The sequence below is a fragment of the Pteropus alecto genome, unplaced genomic scaffold (assembly GCF_000325575.1).
Source record: "Pteropus alecto unplaced genomic scaffold, ASM32557v1 scaffold433, whole genome shotgun sequence".
In the NCBI taxonomy this organism is placed as follows: domain Eukaryota; kingdom Metazoa; phylum Chordata; class Mammalia; order Chiroptera; family Pteropodidae; genus Pteropus; species Pteropus alecto.
In genome coordinates this window covers 1229353-1242604 of record NW_006433953.1, presented here as the reverse complement: position 1 = coordinate 1242604, position 13252 = coordinate 1229353, and the positions used below count along the sequence as shown (strand labels likewise).

The 13252-nt window shown below is 33.0% G+C and overlaps 1 protein-coding gene across 13 annotated transcripts in view; it reads left to right on the top strand.

Annotated features, from left to right (window-relative positions):
• Positions 1–332: 332 nt before the first annotated feature.
• Positions 333–13252, top strand: part of R3HDM2 (R3H domain containing 2) — a 98472-nt gene continuing 85552 nt past the window's right edge. For 12 of the 13 annotated variants that reach the window (XM_006908938.3, XM_015587039.2, XM_015587040.2 and 9 more), the window contains exon 1: positions 333–398. The gene's annotated coding sequence lies outside the window, so the exon portion shown is untranslated. Of the gene's footprint in view, positions 399–10057; positions 10114–13252 lie in introns of all 13 variants that reach the window. The other variant, XM_025044667.1, reaches the window with a different exon arrangement.

The window sequence follows — 13252 nt, the reverse complement described above, 5'->3', positions numbered from 1 at the left end:
GAATTTAAGGATTAAGACTAGATGATTAATTAGATGATTATATTAGATGATTATATTAGAAAGTGGACCGAGAACTGCTTATAAGAAGGGGATCAATAGAGGGGAAAGAACCAAATGAGCAGTGTTTTATGGTGAATTGAGAGTAGGGATGGATATAGAGGGTTCAGGGAAGGTGAGAGGAGAAACATTGTGGGCAAAAGGAATTGGGAAAGAATATGTTAAGAAGTCGCTATGGATTTTGAAATGGATGTCTTATTTTCTTTGAGAGTCTCAATATATTAAGATTTAAATTGCTTTTTAACTTAACTTTTTTTCTTTTTTTTTTTTGAGGTTAGACTTGTTCCTTATATATGATGCCATTCCAGCCCAGGACTCATGGAGGCTGAACATTTATTCAGGTAATAATAGGTAACATTTATACAGCACTTTTTATGTATCAGGCAACAAATTAAGTGCTATATATTTGTATTCTTGTTTAATTCTCACATGACCTCATGAGATTGAAGAGTTGCTATACCAATTTAATAGATTAAGAAATTGAGACAGAGACTATATCACTGAGTTCAGCTGAATTAAAACATAAAAGCTACTGCTGTAGTCGAACTGAGGGACAATGGTAGCCTGGGATAGATAATGTCATTCTTCACCTGGCATAAATATCATGAATGTAAAGCGGTTTCGATTGACCGAATTTTACCCCCATTTCCATAACTTTCTCCTACTAGAATACATTATACCTTTTGTTTTTAAAACAATAGTAAAGAAAAATCTATCTTCTGGTTTTAACTGTAAAGCTTTTCTGACTTTGTAGAAAGATAAAATGTTTTGAAATACTTATTTCAAAAAATTTATTTGAGTAAATATCTACAAAAGGTAAATATAACTGGAGAATTCTTAAGAGGTGATTAATATAGATAGTAGAAGTCTTTTTCATTGATTTCATCACACTTGAGATACCGTTCACAGGTATTTTCAGTTTTAAGGACTCATATTAGAGTTTCTTGTAGGAGCTTTCTTGGTATATCTAAATGGTGATTTACAGATCACATTGATTGTCGTACTTGCCAGCACCGGAAGGGTTCTGGCACTATCAACTGAAGATCATTCAGAATTGAAGATTAAGAGTCTCTGAAATTACAGTGTATTTTAATGAAAGTATTATTAAGTTTAAGAAATTCAGACTTACATGCTACTTTGAGTGATTCTCCATGTTTGATTTTGTCGTGTTGTCTGTACAACAAGGTAAATTAAAACTGCTTTTATTACTGTCTTAATCAGTTGTTGAATGGCCAACATGAGTACCTCGACTTACTTCTTTTTTCCCTTTTTCAAAAAAAGCTTAATCGAGATATCATTGACATACAGTAAACTGTATATATTAAAAGTATACAATTTTAAGTTTTGACATATGTGTTCACTCATGAAACTATCACTACAGACAAGATAATGAACATACCCATCACCCCCACAAGTTTCCTTGTTCCCATTTGTAATCTTTCCCTCAACCTCTGTGGCCTCTAGGCAACTACTGATAACTTTCTGTCACTATAGACTAGTTTCCATTACCTAGAATTTTATATAAATGGAATCATAAAGTGTATACTCTCACATTTATTTATTTTGGCTTTGTTTTTTTACTGAGCATAATTATTTTGCAATTCATCTATGTCGTTACATGTATGAATAGTTCATTCCTTTTTAATGCTGAGTAGCAATTTGTTGTATAGCTGTGACACAACAGTGGTATTTAGTGAATTTACAATGTTGTGCAACCACTCTCTCTAGTTTTAAAACTTTTCATTCCATAAATCACTTGATACCCATTAAATAATTACTCTCCATTTCCTCCTCCCCCAGCAACCCATAATCTGCTTTCTGTCTCTATGGATTTGCCTAGTCTAGATATATCTTATAAAAAGAATCAGAAAGTATGTGACTGTTGTGTCTGGTTTCTTTCATTTAGTATGATATTTTTGAGGTTCATCCAAGTTGCAGCATGTATTAGTTTTTGTTTCTTTTAATGGGTGAATAATAGTCCATTGTGTGGCTATATCCCATTTTGTTTATCCATTCATCAGTTGGTGGACATTTGGATTGTTTCCACTTATTAGGTACTATGAATAATGCTTCTGTGAACATTTATGTACAAGTTTTTGTGTACACATGTTTTCATTTATCTGGGGTATACACCTAGGAGGGTAATTGCTGGATCATATGTTTAACTTTTTGAGGAACTATCTGACTGCTTCCAAAGTGGCTGCAGTATTTTACATTACCACTAACAGTGTATGAGGGTTCTAATTTGTCCTCACCAAACATCCTGTCTCTTTGTTCTAACCATCCTAGTAGGTGTAAGTAGTAATCTCACTATGGTTTTGATTTGCATTTCTCTGATGATGAGCATCTTTTCATGTACTTATTGGTCATTGTATATCTTTTTTTTTTTTTAGTGTATGTAAATCCTTTGCTTTTTAAAAATTGGGCAACTCATCTTTTTGTTATTGAGTTGTAAGAGTTCTTTATTCTGGATTCAAGTTCCTTATCCGATATATGATTTCCAAATATTTTTTCCCATTCTATGAGTTGTCTTTTCACTTTCTTCATGGTATTGTTTACAGACAAGTTTTAAATTTGATGGAAGTCCACCTGTCTATATTTTCTTTTTTATGCTTTTAGTGTTGTGTCTAAGAAGGTTTTTGTCTAATCCAGGATCACAGAGGTTTATTTCAGAGTTTTCTTTAAAGAGTTTTCTGGTTTTAGCTATTATATTTAGGTCTGTGATTTATTTTGAGTTAATTTTTGTGTATGGTGTGAGGTATTCTTTTAAATGTGGATAGCCACGTGTCCTAGCATTTGTTGAAAATACTATTCTTGACCTATTTGATTGTCTTGACACCCTTGTAGAAAAACAGTTCAGCATAAATATATGAGTTTATATTTCAATTCTATTCCTTTACTCTACATTCAATTCTATTCCTCTACAACACTACATTCTTTTCTATTCCACTACAACACTGTTTAGATTATTGTCACTTTGGGTAGTAAGTTAAAATAGGGAATTGTGAGTCGTCCAATTTTGTTCTTTTTTCAACATTATATTGTTTATTCTAGATCCCTTACATTTCCATGTGAATTTTAGGATTAGTCTGTCAATTTTTCTGCAAAAAAGCTAGCTGGGATTTTGATAGAGATTGCATTGAATCTGTAGGTCAGTTTTGGAAGTGTTACCGTCTTAGTAATATGAAGTCTTCCAATCCATAAACATGGGATATTTTCCCCTTTATTTAGATCTTTAATTTCTGTCAGTAGTAGTTTGTAATTTCCAGCATATAAATCTTAAACTTTTTTTAACCCTACACCATTACATTGCTTTTTTAACCCTACCCCATTACATTACATTTATACCTAAGTATTTTATTTTTGTTACTGTTATAAATGGACTTTTTCTTGATTTCATATTTGAATTGTTCATCGCTTGTGTGTAGAAATACAATCAATTTTTCTATACTGATCTTGTATCTTGCAACCTTGCTAAACTTATTTATTAGTTTTTAGTGGATTCCTTAGGATTTTTAGATACAAGATCAAGTCAGCAGCAGATATAGTTTTCCTTTTTCTTTTTGAATCTGGATTCCTTTTCTTTCTTTTTATTGCCTTATGCCCTAGCTAGAACTTCCAGTGCAGTGTTGAATAAAAGTGGCAAAAATGGACATCCTCGTCTTGTTACTAATCTTAGGGTGAATGTGCTCAGTCTTTCAAATATGGTGCTACTTAATGGGGTTTTGTAGATTCTTTTTATGGTGTTATTTCCTTAGTGATTGTCCTGGTGATTATAATTAACATCTTAATAAACATATTAATTTGTAGCGATGTAGTTCAATTAATACCAAGTTAATTACAGTGGTATACAAAACTCAGTTACAGTAGTATACAATAGTATACAGAACTTATACTATTGTGTACCTCTGTTCCATCTTTTGTGCAATTATTATTGTACGAGTTACATCTTTATAATATATATATATTGTGTGGCCACTAACATGGATTTATAATTATAGCTTTATGCAATTGTCTTTTAAATCAGATAGAAAAAGTTACAAACAAAAAATACATTTATACTCTTTTACATTTACCTATATAGTTACCCTTACCAGTACTTTTTATTCATTTGGATTTTAGTGACTGCCTAGTGTTCTTTTTTTTTTTTTTAGCTTGAGTGACTTTCTTTAGTATCTCTTGTAGACTCAGTCTGCTAGCAATGAGTTCTCTCATTTTCATGTGGGAATGTCTTAATTTCTCATTTGTTTTTATTTTTCTATTTGTTTTTAAAGGATACTTTGCTGGATATAGAATTCTTGGTTGACAGTCTTTTTCTTTTCAGCACTTTGAATATGTCTTCCCATTGCCTTCTTCTGGCTTCCATGGTTTCTGAAGAGCTCGGATTTGCATATTTAGTGTTTTTAATCAAATTTGAGAGAATATTGGCTATTATTTCATTAAATATTCTTTCCCTTTCTTGTCTCTCATGGGACTCCCCTGTATGAATTTGTTCATATGCTTAATGATGCCCCACGGGTCTCTGGGGGCTTTGATACTTTTTATTTTTTCTTTCTGTTCCTCAGACTGGATAATCTTAATTGACCTAGCTTCAAATTTAGTGATTCTTTCTTCTGCCTGCTTGTATCAAACACTTCTACTGATGTTTTTCATTTCCCTTATTATACTTCCAAGTCCAAAATTTATATTTAGTCCCTTTTTATAATTTCTATCTTTCTATTAATATTCTTTTTTTGGTGAGACATTGTTCTCATACTTTTTCTTTAATTCTTTAGTCATGGTTTCTTTCCTTTTTTGATCTAATTTAAAATAGCTGATTTAAAGTCTGTCTGAGAAGTCCAGTATCTGGGATTCTTAAGTGAGTTTCTATTGATTGCCATTTTTCCTGTAATGGGCCATACATTCTACTTTAAGGTTATGTTATACTGCTTCATGTATAGTATAAGAACTTTACAACAGTAAACTTTGATTTCTTCCTTCTTGGTCATTGCCATATTCTGGTTATACATTTTATTTATATATATAAATTTTACAATATATTTTAAGTTATTTTTGCTTTGAATAGTTGATAATTTAAAAGATATTTAAATAATGAGCAACAAAAGGTTTTATATTTATCCACATTATCATTTTTGTGTTCTTCATTCCTTTGTATAGATCCATGATTCTGTTTATCATATTCAGCCTGAAGGACTAGTACAGATCTGCTGCTGATGAATTCTTTCAGCTTTTGTATGTCTGAAAAAGTCTGTCTTTTGCCTTCATTTTTGAAAGATATTTTCTATGTATATAGAATTATTGGTTGATAGGTTTTTTTCTTTAAGCCATTTAAGATACTACTCCATTGTTTTTTGACTTGAGTAGTTTCCAGTGAGAATTTTGTTATCTTTGTTCCTCTGTATGTAATATGTCTTTTTCTTCTGCTGATTTTAAATTTACTCTATTACTGGTTTTAGATAATCTGGTAATGAGTGTCTTGAGTTGGTTCTTTGAACTTACCAGATTTGTGTATTTAAAGTTTTATTCCAATTTGGAAACATTTAAATTATTATTTTCCTGTTCTTTTCTTTGGAAGTACCACTTACACATATGTTGCTCTTTTAAAACCACGCCCACTATCCTCTACCCTGTTCATAAACCTATAACCCTGGCAACCACAAGTCGGTTCTTTATAATATTGCCATTTCAAAGTATTACTTAAATGAAATCATACAGTATGTCACTTTTGAGATTGACTTTTTCTCATTCAGCATAATTCCATTGAGATCTACCCAAGTCATTGCAGGTATCAGTAGTTTGTACCATTTTGTTGCTGAGTAGTATTCCAAGATATGGCTATCCTAAATTTGATTAAACACTCATTGAAGGACTTCTGTGTTGGTTCCAGTCTTTAGCTGTTATAAATAAAGCTACTATGAATATTCCTGTACAGGTATTGTGTAAACACAAGTTTTTATTTGTCTGGGATAAATGTCTAAGAGTACAATTGCTGGGTGGCATGGTAATTGTATATTCCATTTTATAAGAAACTGCCAAATTGTACCATTGGCTCAGTGGCTATACCATTATACATTCCCACCAGCTATGTATGAATGATACAGTTTTTCTGCATCCTTGCCAACATTTGATATTATTGGTATATTTTGTTTTAGCCATTATGATATATGTGTAGCAATAAGTCATTGTGGTTTTAATTTGCATTTCCCTTATGGCTAATAATTTTGAACATGTCTGTTCATGTCTTTTGCCCATTTTCTAATTGTTTCTTTGCTGTTGAGTTTGTGGAGGGTTTTTTAATGTAGTCTAGATACGAGTCCTTTGTTGGGTATGTGGTTTGCAAATATTTTCTCCAATCTGTGGCTTACTCTCTTCAGTGAACTCCAGACTTCTTTGCTTTTCTTCAGTGAACTCTAGACTTCTTTGTTTTCTCAGACTCACTCCTGTGTTTTCCACTCAGGGAACATGTTGGGCTCTGTCTGGATTTTCCCTAGATTGCCCCTTCCTTTAAACTTGGGTAATCTCAGAGTTTTCCTTGTTTTTTATCTCAGGAATCACTGTCCTTCATTGCCCGTTGTCCAATGTCTTAAAAACCATTGTTTCATACATTTTGTCTGTTTTTCTTTTAATTGTTTGTGCCAGGAAGGTATATTGGATTTCTTTTACTCTATATTAGTCAGAAATGAAATCCCCCTCCCTCATAGTTTTCAATAACATTAGGAATACTCATTATTATTAACTTTTTTCCAATAATTCCTTCCTTTCTTAAGTTTTTAAAAGGGTGGATGCAGAATGGAGACTAAATGTAACACAAAAAAATACTTCTGATATTGTTCAGTGTCTGTTGAAGTCCAGCTTCTTCTAGAAGTTTGCAAATCAATCACATAACAGGACTAGCGATAGAATATGTCAGCTACCATAGCACAAAATGATGGTGTGAAAAGATTTTAGTGATAGCTTGTGTGTGATAATTATCCTTTCTCGTTGAGTTCTCTTGGGATGTATTGCTAGATTCTTGATGTTTTCACAAGACTTTTCTCTATTTTTATCCTTATAGACCTTTTCTTGAAAGAATGGCCATATTTATAAAATCACATTTTTCTGTGTTTAAAGGGTACTGTTGACCAGTTAAAGCAGCCTATCCAGCCTAAGTGCACTAGCTAGGTAATTATTCCTTAACATTTATTATTAATTTTGGAGCTTACATCAGAGTTTATGATGATTTCATATATATATATACAGGATTTCTTAAAGGTATATCTCTGCATTTCAAAGCCACACTTATCTGTGTACAAACTCAGATATAGCATTGTCACAGGACCACATAGTTATTAAACACTTGAAAAAAAATTCTGTGGAATTAGGACACGTTTGAGTAATTAGGTGACTTTAAGCTCTGGGAATCTGCTAGAGCCACTTTTGGAATAGAGCTGCCTCTGCTTGTGCCAGCCTCATCAGGAAAATTTTATTTTTATTTACAGTCTATTGTTTCTGATGAATCAAGGGCATAGCTTGGTATGTTATTAGTAGGCTTTTTTTCACAGTGGCTATCATGATCCTTTGCACAGAGTGGTAACTCAGTATTTGTTAGATGAATGAATGCTTCTTCACTGAGTTACTACTTTAGTCAACCCCCATCATATATTTCATGCAGGAACTTTTCTTTCCATCTCTATCTTTTTGTCATTTTCTTGTTTGTATTTCCTTCCAAGTTTGAAGAAAGGAGACAAAGAAGATGAAACTGAAATTGTTCTATCATTTATGAGTAACTCTGATAGGAAAAAAAGTATTATATGAGAAGGGATTGAAACACTTAGCTAACATGAGATTTTGGAAGTAATGCTGCATTTCATTTATCTGTTCTATTTTTCCCTGCTGTTACCAATGGTAGATTGGTTCTTTGCTTTTCTTCAAAGCCCTGACCAGCATTTTCTCTCTTTAATTTATAGCTAGTGATGTCTTCTTTTATTTTTCATTTTTATTTAGAATATTTATAACTTCTATCTGGAATCCTCTTCCTCTTCTTTATTCCTTTAATATTGGTGTCCTGAGGCATCTCCTCATCTATCTTGCCTTTTCTGCTGCTAATCTGCCACTGGTCTTGTCATGCATCTTCCCTTTAAAATCCAAGGTTTCAATTTCTATTATAGTTTAGTGGTCTAGATATCCTGTCTCACTGGTGTAACTGCCTATTAGACACTTTGACTTTGCCAGCTTTTGGGCACATCGCATATGCCGGATTAAACAGAACTTAATCATCTTTCTTTCCAAACTTGTTTCTTCTTCGGTATTCCTATCTCAGTGGTGGAAATATTTACCCCAGTTGTTCTCAAACTTTTTGATATTAGAATCTCCTTATACTTTTAAGAATTATTGAGGCCTCTAAAAGATCTTTTATTTGGGTTATACCTATCAATATTAATGCATTAGAAATTAATACTGAAAAAAATTTACAACATTAATTCACTTAAAAATGATAATAAACTCATTACATGTTAAATGAAAGCAAATTTCTTTATGAAAAAAATTTCCAAAACAACAACAAAATTGAGTGAGACATGTGTCATTGTTTTTCATTTTTTACAAATCTACTTTAATGTTGGGGTTAATACATCATAGATGGATTCTCATATCTGCCTTTTTATTCAATTAATTGTGATATTACATGACAGGTAGCTTCTGGAAAATACTGTTGTGTACCTGTGAGAATATGAGAGTGAAAATGGCAAACAAGGTCTTAGTATTATATAAATGGTTTTGACCTTGCAGATTCCATTAAAAAGTCTGGGAGATTCCTAGGAGTCCCAGGCCACACTATCCCTCACCTGGGTGTTCTCTTAGACTTCTCCCCGAGTCATCACATATATCTCATACATCACTAAGTCTTAACGATTCTACCTTCTTAATGCCTCTTAAATCAGAGTCCCCTGATTCTGCAGCTAAAATACTTATCTTTTTCCTATCTGGTGGCTCTGTTTTTATTTAATCTTCTGTCTAAGCCATCCACATGGTAGCAAAAGTAATCTTTCTAAAATAGAAATATGATGAAGAAACTCCTTTCTGAAAATCTTTTACAAGTTTCTCATAGCTTTAGTTAGTACGCAAGATGTTTTATGATCTGGTTTCCACTAAACTCTAGCTTCTCAAGCCACTTTTCTTTGTGCCTTATATAATAGCTCTCTTGATGCAATACTTGCAGTTCTGAGAAAGCATCATGGTGATTCGTACATCCGTGTTAGTAATATTGTGTTTTTGGGTTCATACTATGTTCCTGGTACTGTTCTAAGTACTTTACATATTTTATCTCATTTAATCTTCACACAGCCTTTCCAAAGAAGTACTCCTATCATTCCATTTTATCAATAAGGAAACTGAGGTTTAGAGAGAGTAAGTAATTTTCCTCAAATCATCTGGCTGGTAAATATGTAATCGAAGTCTGTTTCTCTACTTCTCTATTTGGCTAAATACTATTTGTCCTTGAAGGTTAGTTTTAAGCATCCCCTCTTTCTGAAAACCTTTCCTCCAGGAGGTTTTAGCTGCCTACTCCCTCTATTCTCATTTAACTTTGTGAGCAGCTCTAGCTACATTATACATTATAATTTACTTTACTTGTTTGTCTCCTGCACCACTGATGTTCCTGATAGGTGGAGAAAGGGAACAAATATTTGATTGCATCCCAGAATATTTGTCTCTAAGAGGAAAATGTATATTGAGGACCTTAAAACCTAATGTATATTGAGGGCCTACTTATCCTGTTTGCTCTATGCAAACAGGCCCCTCAGTTTCGGAGGAGCCGTAAAACATAATATTACTTCTATATTAATTCTTCCAGGTTTTAAAACTAGTGACTCCACTCTTGCTATATCATTTTAGAGAAGATTAAATAACAAAAATAATAGTTAACATTTTATTTAAATGCTTTCCATGTATCTAAGCATTTTACTTGTTTATTATTTAATCTTTATAGCCCCATGAGACAGTTACTATTTCCTTTGTTTTACAGACAAGAGATTCTGAGGCACCAAGAGATTAAGTAACTTGCCCAGGATCACACAGCTTGTAAGTGGCAGCACTGAAAATCAAATATCTGAAAACTATACTGTATAGAATACTGATCTTCTTTACTTAGAATCTCATAGTTATATACTTTGTTAGGATAAAGGTATTTGAGTATTAGAGGTAAAATTATATGACACAACTCTCATGACCTTATAGAAAAAGATTATTTAGTATAAATTTTTAAAACTTTTTTTTTTTTTTTTATATGAATGAAAAGATCTTTCATGTTATCTTTATCACAGTTCTGAGCTTCTGGCCCATTTAATTCCCACTTTCCCAGTGAATAACAGCAGGAAAAGGTTTCCCATTTTATTTGGGACTTATGAGGTTGATAATCATTTTTCTTCTCCTAGCAAGTTACATTGTTTAATTCCAAATAATTTCTTTATTTATTAGATACATTTGAACTTTATCTGCCCATACCTCCTTTTTGCCTCCACAATCCCTTGAGCTGTGCAGTGGATGTTTAATTTCGAGGATGCTAATTAGCTTCAGTAATTACATACCTTGAGGCATTTTTAGACATTTATAGCTTTGTATTTTTGGTCTAGATAGGATACATTGGAGTTTGTTGGCTTTCGTGCCTTTTTTAAAAAAATTTTTTTAAGATAGCTTTGAATTTTGTTCGGGGAGAAGTTATGTTAATTCATGTAAGTCCAGTCATGGATTTAAGGCTATTGGTGTTTATTTGCCAGTGCACAGGAATATCATAATTGTCTTTTGGTAGTAGTATCTTGAGATCATCAAGAGTAGTTTTTCTTTAAGACGATGCCTTGTGTTGTAGATGTGTTTCAGAATCAGAACAATATGGAGGATGCAATTTTATTAAAATAAGCATTTAAATAAATACCCGAGTTACTTTTGGAATTTGTGTAATAAAAAAAGCACATCTACAACATGTCTCCCTTGTCGACATATTTTTAATTTAAGACCTAGATATGCTGCTGAGCTATCTTTTTACCAACCATCATTCTATCTGAGAGTGTCATGTATAATGTTGTCAAGATCATTTCAATTTGTTTCAGAATAGATTTTATTCCAAATTACCTACTTCTTCCACAGTATTTTAACCGTTAGTTTGGAAATGAGCATTCATCAGAGAGATAAATGTATTAAGGAAATTTGAAAATCGAAATATATTTTCGATGGGATGTAGAATAGTTTGTAGACTTGCTTTGAGTTCTTAGGCATTGATGGGATTGACCTATGCAAGATTCAGGGGGGTTAGGGATAAAAGCATAAGAGACATGGAAAGGTGCCTTTTTCCTAACCTGCTATTTTGGATTTCTTTCCAGTACACTCCATCATATTTGGAACTTAAAACAAGAGCTCCAGTACACTTTAGTTAATTGAATTATCCTCTTTGGTAGGGTTATGTATGAAATTACTGAGTAGTATTAATATCTATGTGTAAGCAAGTGACAAAGAGGCAAAGTTGAAGACAACAGAAATGCTCTCATATTAAAGACATCTGCAAATGTTTTCATTAATTTCATTTTTAAGGAAACTGTTCTGAAATTAGATGAAACAGCTAAGTGAAATAGCCATATAAATAATTCATTTTCTGGTTATGTCAGGCTTGCTTTCATATTGTATGGTTGTTAGGGTGTCATATAACCATTCCATACTTATTTTCGTAGTTAATGGTTTATTAACACATACTTTTTCATTGTGCCAAGAACTGTATGTGAGTAAGGGATATAGCACTGGAAAAAAAAAGGAAAAATCTCTGCCCTTATAAAACTCATTTTTTTCCAGTTTTATAGAGAGATAATTGACATACAGCTCTGCGTAAGTTTAAGTTTAAGGTGTACCACATGATTACTTAACATACATTTTTTGCAAAATGATTATGACAATAAGTTTAGGTAACATTCATCTTATATAGTTACAAAAAATAGAGCTTACATTTTAGTGGGAGAAATGGTTTTAAGAATACTACTACTAGACCTCCATGGAATCAATGACAGAAATCCCTGAAATGGGACTCACAAATGGCTGTGTTTTGGTTGCAGTTTCTATGAAATTAGCTCTAGTTTTTTGCCCTTTGGGCCCCTTTTTTGCCTATACTAGGGAGAGGAATGACGGCAGAGCCCATAATCATAGCTTTAGGTTATCACAGATTTGCTGTGTATCAGGCACCCTGCAAAATTATTTTGAAAATTATTTCATTGCATTAAAATCCTATGAAGGAGGTTTTAGCTAGCTTATTTTACAGATCAGTAAAGTGAGGCTTACAGAGGTGATTACTAATCTGAGATCACACTGCTGGTATGTGATAGGGCTAGGTACGCCTGCTCCTAATAATTCTAAGTTCCAGGACAAGAGCATGAATGGAAGCACATATTCCATATGTCTAAATATTTAAGGTATAAATCAATATTTTAAAAAACTGTTAGAAAAAATTTTTCTCCTCCTACCTAGACAGTTATATTTTCATAATGACCTAGAGGCCAGAATTCTTGGATTCCTCAAACTTCTGAGACAGGATGGGATAGTGTAGAGATACTCTCTAAATCTAGTTTCCATTGCACCCCTCTCATCATCTGTTCCTTGTCCACCATTCAGACCATGAAATGGGTATAACAGTGGGTGTTGTCTGTAGAAGGACACAATTTGAGAAAAGATCCACTGAAGGCTCTAGAAGCAGGCTTGGGACTGCTTAGGCAGGGAATTTGGGGATCTAGAGTATATTTGGCTTTAGGTAGATATATCCCCTTGGTCCGATGAACATCATGCCCTGAGGGGATAGGCAAGTCATAAGAGGGTCAGAGTGGATCTGTCTAAAGTATAAGACCCAGAATATGGTTCCTGTACTACAACCAAGGGTGGTATTAGCACCAGGACTCAAACCCAGGTCCATCTGACCATACTGTCTGTTGTCAACAGTAAGAAAGCCTGGATTTACAGAAAGAGAAGTGATGGCTTACTGTCTGGTGAGTGGAGCAGGGATGGAAAACAGCAGCTGGTCTGACCATGTTATGTCATGCCTGGAGAAGTGCTTTTATGTAGACCTTGTTTTAAATGAACCAGTCTGTTTCTCCTTTGAAAATACTATTTAGTGTTTGCTCTTAGACTCTAGAGAATTTAAGAATTGAAAAAAAAAACACAAAACTTTATCTTATTCCAAGTGCTTTTT